This window comes from Octopus bimaculoides, chromosome 10 (assembly GCF_046866305.1).
Source record: "Octopus bimaculoides isolate indiv1 chromosome 10, ASM4686630v1, whole genome shotgun sequence".
NCBI lineage: Eukaryota > Metazoa > Mollusca > Cephalopoda > Octopoda > Octopodidae > Octopus > Octopus bimaculoides.
This window is the reverse complement of record NC_142937.1, coordinates 34,472,693-34,492,204: the sequence shown is the minus strand read 5'-3', so window position 1 is coordinate 34,492,204 and position 19,512 is coordinate 34,472,693. Positions and strand designations below refer to the sequence as shown.

At 35.9% G+C, this 19,512-nt stretch overlaps 1 protein-coding gene across 1 annotated transcript in view; it reads left to right on the top strand.

Annotated features, from left to right (window-relative positions):
* Positions 1-19,512, top strand: part of LOC106877315 (cytosolic carboxypeptidase 6-like) — a 1,751,930-nt gene that overhangs the window by 355,366 nt on the left and 1,377,052 nt on the right. The window lies entirely within an intron of this gene.

Genomic DNA, 19,512 nt, shown 5'->3' with positions numbered 1-19,512 from the left:
ATGACAACGACGACGATGATGACATTCTGTTTGTCTGGGATCCCTGTATCCCAGTCTCTATTTGCTCTACATAGATATATGATACCTTTTTGGAATCAGGATAATCACGAGATTGAAAATCTGTCCTTCATTTGGTTCTTGAACATCCAGCATTGAGATCTGATTTAAAAGCATTTGGGTTGCTATTTCTAGCAGGTAAAGCTTGGCTGATTCATGCTATCTTGGTTTGCATTTGTCAGAGATCAAGAGGGAGATAAATGGCATTCCCTTTATTAATGGGAATGTAGTGGGGTTGATCTAATCAAGTAGTCTTCTCCCTATAAAATATCAAGCCTTGTGCCCTTAGCAGAAAGGGTGTATGTATATGTATATATATATATATAGTGGATTTACAAATGCAATGACCAACCTTAAAGATGATTGGATTTTACTCACAAGGTATTGGAATCTTATATGGATACTATTCTGCCTAAACAATGGATTTACAAATACAATATCCCTGCATTCACTCTCTATTTCCTATCTTATCTAAATTAACTATTGCTTAACCATCCTCTCACACCGTCTCCGATGAAGGGACATAATAAATATCCTGGAAACAGCTGTAAGACCTTCTATTTATAAATGTTCTAAAATATACAGACCCTTGGTTTTTTATCTTGTCACGAAAAGTAAATCCCTATATATATATATATATATGGGAGATTATACAAAAAATAACAACAGACGAGGACAGGTGGTGTAAATAACAAAAGTATATATTAGTATGACGCTCGGGAATACGGAAAGTCTTTGACGTTTCGAGCTACGCTCTTCAACAGAAAGAATACGGAGACAAGGAGAAAAACACGGAGAAAAAAAATTGAATAGTGTTCAGTCAACGGTCAATCATAATAATGGCCGATCATAACAATGGCTGACTGACCGGAAGTTAGAAATTCTTATTTCAGGAGAGCTAAGAAAGGGGGAGATAACGAACGGTGATCGGGAACGAGGGGCTGTGTGTGGGAGGTAGACTGCTGGTGATCTTGACGTATGTAGTGTGAAAATGAGGGAAGGGAGAAAGGGAGAAAGTAGTTGGTCAGTTGTAGTGTGTGCGTGGTGTGATGCGAGGGTATTGGTGTGGTGTGCGTGGTGTGATGCAAGGGTATTGGTGTGGTGTGATGTGAGGGTGTTGGGAGGTGGGGAAGGCATGGGTGGAGTGTGGGGTAGAGGTAGGGGTATGTGGGTAGGGTGGGGTATGTGGGTAGGGGTGGGTGGTGGGTGTAAGGAATTGGATGGGGTGGAGTGGGAAGGTAGAGTAGGAGTGTGTTGGGGTGTGGGGGGATGAGCTTATGAGGGAGTGTTGACGAGGAGGGAGAAGGGGAAGGTCGATGTAAGAGAGGGGGAAGATGGGTATGGGAAGGGAGAGGAAGAGAGGAGAGAGGGTGGGTATAAGAGAGGGAAGGGGGATTGAGAGAGGGGGAAGGTGGGTATGGGGGGAGAAAGAGGGGAAGGTGGGTATGGGGGGAGAAAGAGAGGAAGAGAAAGAGAGGAAGAGAAAGAGAGGAAGAGAAAGAGAGTGAGAGAGAGGGAAGAGGGGTATGGGGGGAAGAAGAAAGGAAGAGAAAGAGAGTGAGAGAGAGGGGAAGAGAGTGAGAGAGTAAGGGTGAGAAAGAGAGTGAGAGAGAGGGGAAGAGAGTGAGAGAGTAAGGGTGAGAGAGTAAGAGAGTAAGAGTGTAGAGAGTAGGAGAGTAAGAGTGTAGAGAGTAAGAGTGAGAGAGGGGGGAGTACGGGTGAGAGAGGGGGGAGTACGGGAGAGGGGGAGGGGGAGTACGAGAGAAGAGAGTGAGAGAGAGTAAGAGAGAGGAGAGAAAGAGGAGTGAAAGAGTAGGAGAGTAAGAGTGTAGAGAGTAAGAGTGTAGAGAGTAAGAGTGAGAGAGGGGGGAGTACGAGAGAAGAGAGTGAGAGAGAGTAAGAGAGAGGAGAGAAAGAGTAGGGGTGAAGAGAAGTGGGAGTGGAGAGAAGTATGAAGAGAGGTGAAGAGACGTACAAAGAAGTAGGAGTCGGAGCAGGAGGTGGGGGAGGGGAGAGATGGGTGGTAGGAGGGGGGGTGGGGGAGAGAGACAGGAGGACGGGGTTAGATGAAGAGTGGAGGGGAGTTGAGCCCATGTGGCGCAAAGGAGCGAAGATAGAAGATTAATCCCTGTTCACGGCGCAAACGGGAGTCCGGATGGCCCCTGTGCATGGACAGTCCAAACACCGACAGGTGTTGCCGCAAGGAGTGGCCGGCAGAACGGAAGTGGCGTGACACCGGGGTGTCATTGCCGACGTTGATATCTCGGAGGTGTTCCGCGAATCGGTCGGCCAGGCGCCGCCCCGTTTGTCCGATGTACAGGGATTGGCAGAGAGAGCAGGAGAGGCAATATATGATGTTGGTAGACGTGCAGGTGAAGGAGTCGGTGATGCGATAGGGTCGGTGATGGGTGCTGGTGAGATACACATATATGTATGTATGTATATATATATATATATATATATATATATATATATATATATATATATATATATATATACACATATATGTATGTATGTATATATATATATATATATATATATATATATATATACTACTTAAACGCTGCACTCTATGTGGACTTTTAAGCTAGCTCCTGTAGAGGGCTACAACTAAAGAAAGCTAAAGTAGCACAACTATAATATGTCTATAACAACTATATGACACAGTGGTGTTTGATCAAAGGTTAAGGATGGATGAGATTTAATTCTGCAATGCAATCATTCTATTGTTCCAGCCCTAAGTTGAATTCCAACTGTTGACCAATTTGTCCCATAGTTCTTATCTCGACGTAAAATTAACAAAGTGAATGCCATTTATCTCCCCCTTGATCTCTGACATCATCTGACAAATGCCAACCAAGATAGCATGAATTAGCCAAGCTTTATCTGCTAGAAATAGCAACCCAAATGCTTTTAAATCAGATCCCAATGCTGGATGTTCAAGAACCAAACGAAGGACAGATTTTCAATCCCAGGATCATCCTGATTCCAAAACGGTGTAATATATCTATGTAGAGCAAATAGAGACTGGGATATAGGGATCCCAGGCAAACAGAATGTCACATTTATTATTATAGATATATATATGAGATAGAGAGAGTGCAAATCTGTCTATTATGTCTTTGTTAATACTGATAATTTTTATTGTTGCGATTTTTTGGCTACAGTTGTATTTTGTAAATACTGGCATCTTCATTTATACTCAAAGATTAGGATGGGATCAGCAACATGCTTGAGGATTTAAACAAAACTAAATCTTCAAACCTTATTCATCAAATAAACATCTAATGTCTCTGTTATATTTATTTCTAGTATTGTTCACTTGAAAATCATAAGAAAGTCTATATATATATATATATATATATATATATATGTATGTATGTATGCATATATATATATATATATACCATTATCATTTAATGTCCGCTTTCCAAACTGGCATGGGTTGGACGGTTTGACAGAAAACTGGTAAGCCGGTGGGCTGCGCCAGGTTCCAATCTGATTTGGCAAGGTTTCTATAGCTGGATGCTCTTCCTAATGCCAACCACTCCAAGAGTGTAGTGGGTGCTTTTTACGTGCCACTAGCATGGGTGCCATTGACCTGACACTGGCATCAGCCACAACTACAGTCTCACTTGGCTTGACAGGTCTACACAAGCATAGTATTTCACTAAATGTCTTGGTCACCTGTCACTGCTTTCATGAAGCCCAGTGCTTGAATGATGCTTTCTCCATACCACCAGCATGAGTGCCAGTCAGACAGCACTGGCATCGGCTATGCCTATGATTTCACTCAGTTTGACAGGTCTTCACAAGCACAGCATATGATTGAAAGGTGTTTTTAATGGGCCTGTTACACAACACTGGCATCAGCCATGACTACGATCTCACTTGGCTTGATGGGTTTTCTCAAGGACAGCATATCTCCAACGGTCTCAGTCACTTGACATTGCCTCTGTGAAGCCCAAAATTTGAAGATTGTGTTTCACCACCTCGTCCCATATCTTCCTGGGTCTACCTCTTCCACAGGTTCCCTCCACCACTAGAGTGTGACACTTTTTCACTCAGCTGTCCTCATCCACATGCATCACATAACCATACCTGCAAAATTGTCTCTTTTGCACACCACATCTGATGTGTCTTGTATCCAACTTTTCTCTCAGGACACTTACACTCTGTTGTGCATGCACATTCACATTACACATCTAGCAGAGTATACTAGCTTCATTTCTTACAAACCTATGCGTGTCCTCAGCAGTCACAGCCCATGTTTCACTGCCATAGAATTCTAAATAAACCAGTTTGGGGTGATGAACTTTTGCTATTCAGAGTGACTATAGAATAAGTAAAAGTCAATCTAAATTTGCTGTTAGTTGCTGCATCCGGAGGATGAGACAGGGTCCCTTGGTCTTTGCAGGCCCTTCTTTATGAATGAGATTGGTGTTTTTCTTGAACCTTACAAATCAATACCTGCAGGAAAGATTAGAGCAGGAAAGGAATTCCAGATAGCTAATGTTCTGGGGAGATAGGCTTGGGTGCAGGGATTCAAGTGTGGCCTGAGGTGCTGAACACAACTAGCATGATGAGAGGGTGAGAGATGAATGGGATAAAAGTGCTTTAATGAAAGCAACATAAACCCAGCCTGCACGAAAGAACAAAGATAATCATAGTAGCAGTAGAAAAAAGAGGGAAAGAGAGAGAAGAAAGAGAGGGGGAGAGAGAAGATAGCATGTCTGTGGGCCAGGTACTGGAGTTTGTCTGTGAGTGACTTTTTGATTGTGAGTTGGATGACACTTTCCTGAATGTAGTTTAGGATGTCTATATATGCAACAACAACACTGGCCCAGATGTGAGAGCATATTATGCTGTGTGCCTCACTTGAGCTTTATAGAGTATCAATAATTGTTGGGAGTTAAGGATATGCTTTCATCGGGATATATTCTCATTGATAGTCAGAAGCTACAACCAGAGTGCTTTTGAGGGCTCTGTCTCTCCAAGAGGAGGGTGGTGTAATGTTATCTTCATATGAATAATATTAACAGGTTTGAGTAATAGGAGAGCTTAAAATGCAAGTGAATCTTTGGAATTCAAAAGTGTTAGTTGTGCTAAGTAGACAATTTGTTCAGAAATAAGATCATCAAATGTGTTGGAATTGTCAGAGATTTTGTTTGGAGTATAAATAGACTTGTAGAGTTTTATGTTTTGTATTTAGAATTACTTAAGAACTTTTATTTTTGCTACAATGTTTCTGTGCCAGGGGAAGAAAAGACAACAAATAAGTCTGAGTAAAATTATTCTTTCATATTTGAAAGTTTTTATTGATAATCCCATGGCAAATAAGCTAAGTTTGTAATTTTTTTGAAATACATTTCAATGTGCAAAACTTTCTACTGAAATATTGTCACTTCTGTAACAGTATTTTCAATTTACTGATAAATGATTTATCACCTTGTCATCAAGAAACCTATGGTGGTTGTCTGTAAATTAGTCTCTGTTCAATTGGATAATGTCTAGCAGAGTTGCTCATCACTATGAGATGGTAGATGATATTAACTATTGCTGGTTAAAGTAACTTGTGCCTTACAAAGTCTGAGTATATCAGAAGAGCAGATTATAAGAACTTGTAACTTTTCTGTGTCTCCCAGTCTAATTAAATATTATTCAGGTTTTTTGGAATAAAAACTTGATTTTGTTCTATTTATTCTGATTGTTGTTTTATATGTGTCACATTCAGGACTGATTATCCCAGTCATGTGTATGTTCTGTTTACTAAGGGATCATTCAGAAAGACCAAAGTAATCCTGTTGTCTTCTTGGCACAAAACCAAAATGCATCTCATCTAATCTAATTCTATTCCTAATTAATTAGGTTATAACTCTCTCTGTAACAACTTCTCTGTAAGGCATCTTCTTTATCATCTTTGTTATAGGATGACTCATTAGAGCAGTGTTTCTCAACCTTTTTATCCTTAAAATAAATTACATATCTCAAGGAACCCCTGCACAAAAAAATTATATATCCTGTCTTTCTCATATTTTTCTCATCGTAGTTCACATGTAAATATTACATATATATATATATATATATATATATATATATATATACATATATGTGTGTGTGTAGTTATATTTTTTTGATGACATCATAGGTTAGCTAGGATGATGTCTATATTACAATATTACGATAACTAATATGTTGTGCATGTATAGTAATATTATGATCATGAAATTAGCACTAGCTTATCTCACTCTTTCTTGGAGAACCCCTAGGAACCTTTTGTGGAACACTAGGGTTCCAGGAACCCTGGTTGAGAAACGCTACATTAGAGCATTCCACAAAATCCATTGTGGAATTTCTACTTGCTCTTTATGTTCTGAATTGAAATTGCTCTGAGTTGAACTTTGCTTTCCATCCACCCCCACCCCAAGATTGGCAAAATAAAATACCAGTCAGGTACTCGGGATCAATATAATAATCAACTAAGTCATTCTTCTAATAATTGCTGCCCTTGTGCCTGAATCAGAAACCATCATTATGAAGGCTGCAAGTTGGCAGAAATGTTACCGCATCAGAATAAAATGCCTTGTGTTATTTCTTTCCATTGAGATCAACCTTACCTTTGATCCCTCCAGAGCCAATAAAATAAAGTGCTAGTCAAGTGCTGGGATCAATGATATGGACATACCCCTTCCCTTTCAAATTGCTATTCTTGTGCCTTAATTATAAATTATTATTTCTCAATTCATCCAAACAACCAATGATTTGAGAATCTGAAATGTCTGGAAAACAAGAATAAATTTTGAGAGATTAAAAGATATCATTAGAACAATTCATAGAAAATTTCTGCCAAGGGTTGTAATGAGAACTTTTGTACTGCGTCTTCCTTTGTTCTGTTCTGAACCATATTGACATTCTGGCTGTTTGATCATTTCTGTTAGAATTTCATTGCATTAGCATTCTCAGAGATTCTTATTTAAATATTCCATCGGTTGAATGTTTATGTTTGATTACTCTTAGAGTCATCGCAGTTCTTTTCCCTTTCCTCTCTTGAGGCTTATTGTTATCTAATCACTTCTGCCCTTTAATCTACAATGCCGTTACTTGGCTACTGTACCTTTCCTCATAGTTTTATTGTTATTGTGCCAGCTAGCCATATATTTCATTTCAAAGAAATTCAGTATTGATATATTTTAGCTTTTCCAATTTACCACATGAATTAAGGGAATTCTTTCAACAAGCACCTTGTTGATTAAGTATCACTGATAACTCCATGACTCAAGATTTTTATTAGCTACTTGACAAATATATTTGTGAGTCACAATTTTGTGGTGTTTCAGTGACAGATTTAACAGTCATTAAGTTTGTCTGTCTGTCCATCTGTCTGTCTGTTCGTCTGTGTCCATATGACTACTTCTATTTTGCCGTTATTTCTTGCATTTATTATCTGATGGTTTAATGAAGTAATGTTATAAAGCTTTGGTTCTTTTTTTAGTATATCCTCAGTGCTGTGTCTAAGCTGCAGCAAGAAAAACTGAGAGTGAGGTTGCTTTAATTGATGATACATTGAGGAGATAAATGTTAATCCATGGAATTTTATCCAGTATATATATATATATATATATATATATATATATATATATATATACACTCTCTTTTACTTGTTTCAGTCATTTGACTGCAGCCATGCTGGAGCACCACCTTTAGTCGAGCAAATCAACCCCAGGACTTATTCTTTGTAAGCCTAGTACTTATTCTATTGGTGTCTTTTGCCGAACCGTTAAGTTACGGGGACGTAAACACACCACCATCGGTTGTCAAGCGATGTTGGGGGGACAAACGCAGGCACACAAACATACACACACACACACTCACATATACATCCATATATACAACAGGCTTCTTTCAGTTTCCGTCTACCAAATCCACTCACAAGGCTTTGGTCGGCCCGAGGCTATCGTAGAAGACACTTGCCCAAGGTGCCATGCAGTGGGAATGAACCCGGAACCATGTGGTTGGTAAGCAAGCTATTTACCACACAGCCACTACTACGCCTGTATATATAAATTCAAATTACGATGAACGTAAACAAACAAACAAAGTTTGCTTTAGAAGCGTTGAGATGTCTTAGGGTTGAGGTGTGTGTAGATATAAGTTTTATCCAATTTCTGTCGACTCTGGTAGTGTAAAATTATAAAGGTGATTGTAGTAGAATTTCAAATTCTGAGTGTAAAAGAATTCAGAATTAAAATGTTCACTTTACCACTTCCACTGACATCTCCAAACAAGTAACCATAACAGCAATAACAACAATACTAATTCTTACAACTATGGGCACAAGGCCTGAAATGTTGGAAGAAGGAGAATAGTCAATTACATCAACCCCAGCACTCAACGGGTACTTATTTCATCAACCCCAAAAGGATGAAAAGCAAGTGGATGTAAATGGTGCCCCTGCTGTTGAGAAAGGGCATCATTACAAGCTTCCTTGTAGACTTGCTTTGCCTGACCTTTAGTGCCAGTAAAAAATACATGCTCAACTCATATAAGTTAAACCAGAAGCAGTTTGGAGCATTTCACAAGTTTCTGCTTAGTTTAACACAAAACTTTATTGTATAGCAAACTTCCAAATTGTCTTCATATCCCAAATGCATTCTGCAAATTAGACAGCTGTGGCAAATAGTGCTTAGTAGGGTGTGTTCAAAGTGCTGTTACAGCTGTTTCCTTTAATCTAAAACAACAAAATTTTGGTAGGACAACTTATGACATGTATGGTAATGATATACAAAAAATTACAACAATCCAGAACAGCTATGACTGCCTTTCCTGAAAATGTCTCAAAACTTCTGGAATGCACATTCTAAAAGGCTTCTCCCCATTAATCAAAACTAGAGGGGACTAATTGCATTGATTTTAGATCTTGCCTAGTGCTTCTTCTTTTAGCACAAAACAGTTCAAAGAGGATCTGTTTTCAGAATATTGAGGAACAAAACTAAATACCTTTTTCAGAAATAATACATTTCTAAATCTCTCAAAGAAATTTATGCAGTAGTGATTTGATGAAGTAGTTGTATGCTCTCAACTTAATGTGACAGTCCCCTGAAGGGAATAATACTACTGTTGGTTAGACCTAGGAAGCTGCACTGCTTTCTGTCAGCCTTGACACATTTCCTGTGTTATTATGTTTACAAGGGGGAGACAAGAACCTCCACCCTAAATACTGTTGAACAATAAGCCTGGTACTTTATCAACACTGTAACTTTCTTTTAGTAGATTAATGATAACAAATATTATTATTGTCGTTGTTGTTTCTATAAGTCTGAGCAATAATTTATGTTTCAGTTACCTTTTATGTGCATCCTCATTTATCTGCAGAACAAGATGTCATTAGCTAGGCAGGGGATCAGCAGATTCATTAGAGCATCAAACAAAATGTCATGTGCTATTTTTTCATGCTCTTTACCTCTGGGGTTCAGATCTCACCAAGGTCAATTTTGTTTTTCATCTTTTCAGGGTTGGTAAATTAAAGCACCAGCCAAGTACTGGGATCAGTGTTACTGACTGACCCTCACCCACTAAAAATTATTGGCCATGTGAATAAATTAGAAACAATTGTCATTGGTTGTAACATCAAAGGTTTCTCTCTCTCTCTCTCACTCTCCCTCTTCTCTCTCTACCCCTCTCTCCCTTTTCTTCGCTCTCCCATATAAATTGCTCTCATTAGTCATATATAAACATTATGATTAATCAACACAATAAGAATACCATTTAAGCATTCCATCTCTTATTGACAAAAGTATTTCCACAGCAGAATGGTGAAACCAAACTCTGGGATAGACAACAGCTCCCTTTCTTAAGTTTGTTGTCAACTCGAAGCTGAATACTGTTTTACAAGTGATAATTAAACAACAAAAGTAACTGCCTTGTTTCAACTTTAGTCTCTCAGCTGTGAGATCTTTCAAGTCAAAAACAGTCAAATTTACAAGGTTGTTGCAAAAATAAATGAGTTTTAAAAAACAAACACCTTTATCTGTCTGAAATCTTTGTCATCCTATATCATACTTTTTGCTTATGTTTATCACCATAGCTGTGAAATAAAAGCTGATGTGATGCAGTGAAGAGTTTGTACTTTTTAAACATTCTATAATGTTTAGTTATCAGTAAGTTTGTTGTTATTTACATACATCAATGTTTATTTTCTCCCCCCTGTTGTTTTTGTTACACAAAACACAAGATAACAGTACCCAACACAACAACTTACCTCACTACATTACTGGCACTCCGTCGGTTATGACGACAAGTGTTTCAGTTGATCCAATCAATGGAACAACCTGCTTGTAAAATTAAACGTGCAAGTGGCTGAGTACTCCACAGACACAAATATAAGTGTCTTGCTCAAGGATATAAAGCGTTGCCAGGAATTGAACTCATAGACTTATGATTGTGAGTTGAATATCTCAACCACTAAGCTGTGTGCCTTTATTCCATTATGGTACATGACAGTACACCATAAAACACCACATCACGACATGCTATACACCATACCAAATGACACTACATTACAACACTACAGTGTGACACAACACTACACTGCAATACACCACACTACATCACATACACCAACACACTACATTGTACCATGTTGCACCATAAATACACTATACAATGTCACACTACATGACCCACAGCACACTGCTCCATACTACATCACATCACATTACACCTGCACACAACACACCACTCTACATTGCACTCTACTACATCATGTTGTACTGCACCATACTAAGCTCACAGCAGACCACAACCCAACACAACATACTACATGTCACAACACACCCAACAATGTCACAATGCACCACACCACATTACAATGCACTGCACCAAGTCACAATGCAGCATGCCACATGTCACAATGCACCATACCTCATGTCACAATGCACCACCTCTCATATCACAATGCACAATGTACCTCATGTCACAATGTACCCATCTCACGTCACAATGCACCACAACTCATGTCACAACACACTACACATGTCACAACATATCGCAATGCACTGCACCTCATGTCACAATGCACCCCACCTCATTTCACAACACACCACACTGCATGTCTCAACACACTGCAGCTCATTTTACAGCTCACCATACATGTCACAACACACCACACCTCATGCCACAATGCACCACTCTGCATCACACTCCACTACATCACACTATACACACAACAGAGCATAACACAAATTTAACATCACACTACAATGCACTATACATCACACAACACTACATAACACCAAACAACACCACACAATGCACCATCACAACATACTACTACACCATGCCAAACTACAATCCACTTTACTCTACGACACCACACTACAGCACACCATACTCTGCAACATACACTACAACACACACATTATGTCACACTAGACCACATGACACCAGACTGTAACACACCACACTTCAGTATATACTACATCAAATTGTTGTTGGCACTCCGTCGCTTACGACGTCGAGGGTTCCAGTTGATCCGATCAACGGAACAGCCTGCTCGTGAAATTAACGTGCAAGTGGCTGAGCACTCAACAGACAAGTGTACCCTTAATGTAGTTCTCGGGGATATTCAGCGTGAAACAGTGTGACAAGGCTGACCCTTTGAATTACAGGTACAACAGAAACAGGAAGTAAGAGGGAGAGAAAGTTGTGGTGGAATAGTACAGCAGGATTTGCCACCATCCCCTGCCAGAGCCTCGTGGAGCTTTAGGTGTTTTCGCTCAATAAACCCTCACAACGCCCGGTGTGGGAATCGAAACCACGATCCTATGACCACGAGTCCGCTGCCCCAACCACTGGGCCATTGCGACTCTACACTACATCACATACCACAGCATTATCTACATCAAATCACACCACTGCATTTATATCATGCCCAAGCATGCCACTTTCACATCACACACTGCAACACATCACAGTTGGATTAAAGGAACTTTTATTCCAAATTTCCATCCATAAACTCATTATCTTTATAGCAAGACCATTTCTCTTATGATTGTGTATGTTAAAATGGTGTTATTAGCCTATGCTTTAAGTTGGGATCATCTCTGTTAAGACTGTACATGTTAAGTTAAACACATATATGTTGAGATTACATATATTACCATCATTTATGTTAAGTTAAAGCTGACTACATCAAGACTGTGTATATTAGGACTATGCTGAGTTCTAATCTTAGAAAACTGTTTTACCATAAAGAATGGACAGCTGCATCATTTTTAAGCCTACTACCTAGTATAGTCCACTACTATATATTCCAGTATAGTTTAGCATATGTGTGTAAAGACCACCATACTCTCAGCATAGTATCTTATATCCAAATATATAGTCCACCACATGTATGTAGTCCACCATACTTTTTTGCTATACTCCATTGCCCTCATCAGTACACATTAACATACAATATCAATTTTCCACCCTACATCCACATCTTACAAACACTGTTCCTCACCTTACCCCTTACTGTTTCGACCATACCACCACTTCATTAGATATTCTGGACACTATCTACCAGCACTTCAACACCATTATTATAACCAATAATTCAATGGACTCTATCACTTCAATCAAGTTTTCTTCTCATCTACCAAGAATAGAATTCCTACTTTTATGTTTCATATCTTAACAGATAATTATTGACCCTTTCATAATTCTATACTAACCTGATTTTTATACTTGCTGATATTTTTCTCTTTCCATTTCTGACTAATTTCAAACAAAATGCCGCAATAGAAATGTGCTTTCTATAGAACTGATAAAATATTTCCAGTTCTTTTAAGTTCTTTTTGTTTTTCCTCGCTGGTGTTTTCATTTTCTTATTCAATTCACAATGTATTTCCCTTCTGCCATGATGAAACTCATAAACCAGAGCCAGCTTAACTGATACAGAAAGTTGACATTGATTTTATTTTGCCACATATCAAAACCAGTAGAGACCATAAACAATATGCTGATTCTGAAAGATAGCAGAGTTCTTGTGTAGAGCTATAACTTTCATATTTATTTCAGTGTACAGTGTGGTGACATTTATGCCTTTAGGTTACGTAACTGTGTGCATTTGTGACCGAGGCAAAGATTTGTATATGTGTATGAAGATGAATTATGTTCATTGGTTGAGGAGTAAAATCAGAGTACCAGTTTTAAGAATTGAATGTATCATTAGTCTGCTTGACAATAGATGTCACTTTGCTCCTCTTTGTGGTTAACTGTAGGAAAGCTGTCAATTGCAAATATCAGCAAACTTAGAAGTAAAGATGCATTTGTTTAAACTACCTCATCGTACTAGTTGTGTACTGGGAACAGAACAGAGTAGCTGTCTTCTGGTAAAAATATAAAGCAACTTTATTTCAGTATTTCTACAAATAATATATTCTAATTATGGAATTTTGGTTTCAAATTTTGTGACAAGGCCAGCAATTTCGGAGGAGAAAGTAGTCAATTAAGCTGATCCCAGTGTTCAATAAGTACTTATTTTATTGACTCCAAAAGGATGAAAAGCAGAGTCAACCCTGGCAGCATTTGAACTCAGAATGTAAAGTTGGAAGAAATGCCACTAAGCATTTTTTCTGGCACAGTAACAATTGTGCCTGCTCGACGCCTTTTTCTAATTATGTAATATTCATAACTAGCAGTATGGATAATGGCATTTAGTTATCAATTTCTCCTCAACTATTTCATACAATTTATCCAGATTTATAGAACCAAATATTGGAATATGAATACCAAATGCTCCAAACACAAGATACAAATTATTAAAAGACCGTTAACAGTTCCATTGGAACCTCTCACTGTTTTCACATCTTGTTACCCTATTTCTTTGAAAAGAAATAATAATTGAATAAGATTGTTATTAACAAATTTACAAGAAGCTGAGTGCATTCAATATGAGACAGCTTTTACCAATTTTACTCCTCTTATTTCAATGTGTAGACTGAGTAACTCTAGTCACTTGTAATTGATCAAAGTATGCTATAGAACTGCTTCATTGAGTATTTGGTAATGACCCAAATAGAAAAGCATATTCACAGATGAGCTTGGTTTAACTTTCCAGTTGCAATCACCTTTTATACGCGGTGTTTACTGACCCAGAATTTAGGTATCAAGATCTATGCTGTCAGTGCACAAAACATCCAAAACACACACACACACACTCTTTAAGATTACATGAAATGAAATGTGTAACGTTGAAACAGTAAAAAACAGTTTGGTTCACCTGATTAGTTTTCTAGAAGGAGCAAGAACCATGTTTGTCTGAAACATGGTTCAGGATAGTAATTCTCAACAGTTATGTCTAGTTCTAAGTAGATACCAGGTACAGATATAATTTACCATTGGTTTTAGATCACAAGGAGCAAAAAAAAAAAAAAGAAATGAAGATAATAATAACTAGAAGTGAAGATGTGAAATTTTCAAAATTAACATGAAAAAATATTTATAAAAGTAAACAAATTACTGAGGCAGGTGCAAATATTGATGTTGATTATGCTCTGAAAACAGATCAAAGATCAATGTAAAGTAAAAGAATAAATATTATTGGTTATGGAGCTGGTAGTATATCACTGCACTTCTTAGCTGTAGTTTTGAGTTCAGTTCAACTGTGTGGCATTTTGGGAAAGTTTCTTCAACTGTAGCCCAAGGTCAACCAGACTGGATATTGTTGTTTTGGAGTAACAAGAAAATGTGAACACTGCCATAGAGTTAGCTTTGGAAATCAAAGAGGAGGGGGTTAACTATGGACAACTGCTTTGAAACCCCCAGCTTCTGTATCCAAATTATAAATTCACAATTCTACCAATAACAATTATTGCACTTGGTTTTGTGAGTAAATGCCTAAGTGACAGTTTGGTTAAGCTAGTTTGGGCTTTCAGAAAAAGAAATCAACCAGCTAACTTGCACATTACAATCTGAAAGTGGTTGGATTAGAACTACAGTTGGAAACACTTACCCAAGGTGCCACACTGTGTTGGGAAGAAAACACCTTAACCATACAGCCATATATACTTTCACGTATATCTTTCTTTAAAAAAATATCCAACTTTACATTTGTTGATTTGTATAATCAGGTTCTGAGTGAGTATGAAGGGGTGGCTTAGATACATTCATTGATATATACCACTAAGTCATGAGTATCAAGTGGAGGTACATGCCATGGCTGTTAGAGGTAGGCACATGAAAGAAACAACAAGAGAATGATGAAGTTGCTATGTTGTGCTCTGAGTCAACCGCAGGTTAATGAAAAAGACTGGATATCATTAGTTGCATTATGATTGAAAATATGCAAAATAAAAAAGATTCCTCGGGGATTTCTCTTGCAGTTAAGGTAATTGTTTGTTGAAGACCAAAATAAACTCACTCTGATGTTTTATACTGAATTTTTAATATTGCAAATGAATAACAATTGTATTTTACATTACTTTTTGTTTGTGTGTGTTTACTCAACAGATTGTGTGAGCAAGCACGTAAAGTGTGTAATGGATATACATACGTGTGTATATATATATATATACACACATAAACATACATACATATGTGTAAAAATATACACACCTACAAATGCATACTCACGTTACATACTCGTGCACAGATATCTAATATATTAAATGTACATCAGAAAGTACTGTAATATAAAATTGTTATACATTTACAAATTAAAAAGTAATTCAATAAGTGTGTGTGTTTATGTGTGTGTATATACATACACATGTATTTTATATGCATATACAAACGTGTCTGTGTGTGTATCTGTGTGTATGAGTGTGTATAAATACAGATATTTGTGAGTGTGTGTGTATGTGTGTACAGATGTTATATATATATATATATTTATATATATGTGTGTGTATATATATATATATATATATATATATATATATGTATGTATATTTATATGTATGTATATTTATATGTATATATATATATATGTATATATATATATATATATATGTATATATATATATATATATATATATATATATGTATATATATATATATATATATATGTATATATATATATATATATATATATGTATATATATATATATATATATATATGTATATATATATATATATATATATATATGTATATATATATATATGTATGTATATTTATATGTATATATATATATATATGTATGTATATTTATATGTATATATATATATATGTATATTTATATGTATATATATATATATGTATATTTATATGTATATATGTATATTTATATGTATATATATATATATATATGTATATTTATATGTATATATATATATATATATATGTATATTTATATATATATATATATATGTATATTTATATATATATATATATATATGTATATTTATATATATATATATATATGTATATTTATATATATATATATATATGTATATTTATATGTATGTATATATATATATGTATATTTATATGTATGTATCAATATATATCTATATATATTCATATGTATCTATATATATATATATATATCTATATGTATGTATGCACGTATGTATGTTTGTATATTTATATGTATATATATATATATATATATATATATATAAATAAATAAATAAATATGGATATTCTGTATACATACCTGTATGCGTATTAGCCAAATGAAAACAGACTAATGCATTGCAGATAGAATATGAATGAAATGAATGACGTAAAGTAAATTAATAAAGAAGCTAAGAATTAGATATCAGGTGTTACTTAGAAGACAAAATGATGCAAGATGTTGTTGTGAAACTAAGTAATTCTTCTATTTTGTGCGAATGGTGCCATGATGTCATCAAGTTTTTTTCATTCTTATCTATAACATTTAATTATAATCTACTCCTACTTATCCTTGTTGCTATTAATCTTTTTTTTTTTTCTACTTTTACTGGTTTTAAAAGATCATACTCAAAATTAACTCCATTTCTATTGTTGAGAATTCTTCTGCAGAACCTAACCATTTTTTTTTTTTTAATTTGTATCAAACTACCTCATACTTTGGTCTCTTAACCCCCTTCTGCCCTCACCCAACGGTCATTGCTCTTATTTTTATTTGCTTCTATCACTATAATGATTCTCTTGCCTTCTTGTCTTCTTTAATTAATCCTTCAACCATTTGCACATAACTTTCCATAGTCATTTCCTTTAATTCACTTTCATATTATAGCCTCTCCTACTCAATCTCTTATGTGTATATATATATATATATATATATATATATATATATATATATATATATATGTTAATATATATATGTATAAATATATATGTTAATATATATATGTATAAATATATATGCTAATATATATATATATATATATGAGGGTATGTGTGTGTGTTGTTGTTTTTCATCGTCATCAATCCTGAAATGCAGTCGCACAAATGCACATACACTATAATCTACCTTGTCCTCGAAACATTCACTTTACAAAACTAATCATTTGTTCAGGGAATGTGAGACTTTGATGTGGCTACTTCTGACAGGTTAATCATGAAATAACTGAAATATTTCCCATTTTTTGAAACTTGTAATTTCATAGCCCGAGGTATTTTTTTAAAAATTCATTCAAGTAACAGATTTGTTTTTACTATATAGCAACTAATTGTAGCAGTTTAAAACTATTTGATTTTGATATATATTTTTAGCATTTTCTTCTTTCTTTTGTTTTCCCTTAATTTCAGGTTTCTTTCCAACATTAGAAATAATTGAGTCGTTAATTACTGATTGTCAATACTTTTCTTAAGTATTCATTTTGTACCACACTCTCTTCTTTCATTAGCTGGGATTTAATTTGTGGTCATTATCAAAAAGATGAGATTTCTGTAGCTGAAAGATATATGATTAGTTGAGGGAATAATTTCAGGTGAAATAATTAGTTACTACTCACAGTTGGCCTTAAAGCTGTACAATAGTATCTTTACCTTTTATTTTTTTGAAAGAGATACACTTTGATATGTCTTAATTTGATGGCGGAATTAACTTTTCGACATGTTTATACCTTCTTTATGATTCTAAGCAGGAACTCCAACTGGACTATTCATATAGAATCACTATATTATGGTTCAAGGTACAAAATCAATTAATTTATGACTTTAGCAAACAAAATCTCACATCTTTCAAAGAGTTGTTATTGTCAAGAAACATACGACTCAACATACTACTTTTTTGTTTTTCTGTCAATTCTGAGATTTGAACTCAGAACATACAGGCATATAAATAAATGCAAAAGAGACAGATAGAATAAGTACTAGGCTTACAAGAAATAAGTCCTGGGGTCGATTTGCTCGACTAAAGGCTGTGCTCCAGCATGGCCATAGTCAAATGACTGAAACAAGTAAAAGAGTAAAAGAGTATGCCAGGTAAAATGCTTCTGTAATAGTATTCCATTACAGTTTTATTGTCATTTTGAGTCCATTTTCTCCTAATCTTTGTAGCAGTATTTGAATAATGACCAGGTCCACCCTGCTGCACAGTGGAGAACTTCCCATGCAGGAGACCATCACTCATGGTTTGGATATCCTGAAGGCATTTGTGATGATTTTTATTTGACATTACACTCATAAAGCAGATAGTGCTGATGAGGTTTCACAACCACCGGTATTTTTATCAAGCTGCCATCTTTAAGGAGTTGCCAGTCAAGGCTAAAGAGACCTTCTTCCCCAGGAAAATATTCTTTACCAGTTTTTTGTGGGGAAGACAAGGAGGATATTCAACATTATTATTATTACTAAGCAGTAATGACTTCATCAGCAGTACTAATAGAGATGCTATTTGGATGGCCATTGACTCCTCAGAGTTCATCTGCCCTGAGACAAGTCTTGTCTTTTTCTCCTGTAGGGTGACTCAGTAGCAAGAAAATCACCCTCCTCAAAGAACAAGCTCTGTGGGATTGCCAGTTTAGTCACTGATGGCACAATGTTTGTATTTTGATTTTACAATTGTAATAATGATAGTGGTAAAGGGATAAGTGTCTCATGCCAAGGTAACTAAGGGACACAGACATGTAGGGAGAGAATAGAACAAAAGAGAACAAAGAATGAGAAGAAAAACTGGAGGAAGAGAGAGGGAGAGAAAAAGATGGTGGGAGAGCATGTGTTTCACTGTGTGATAATATGTAGGGAAAAGCAGTGGACTGGGTGGATTGAGTGAACTCATCAGCAGCAAAGAGTAAAGTTGGGGAAGTGTGTTGCTGAGCTGGAGAGGATTGTTATGCTATCAGTTGGGAAATTTAAAAACAGTATATGTATATATATATATATATATATATATATATATATATATATATATATATATATATATATATACACACATACATCAGCAGTGATCAGTGAGGAAGTGAAAGGGAGAGGGAGAAAAAGAGAAGGAAGAGAGAGAGGGGTCTTTTATTATTATTATTGTTGTTGTTGTAATC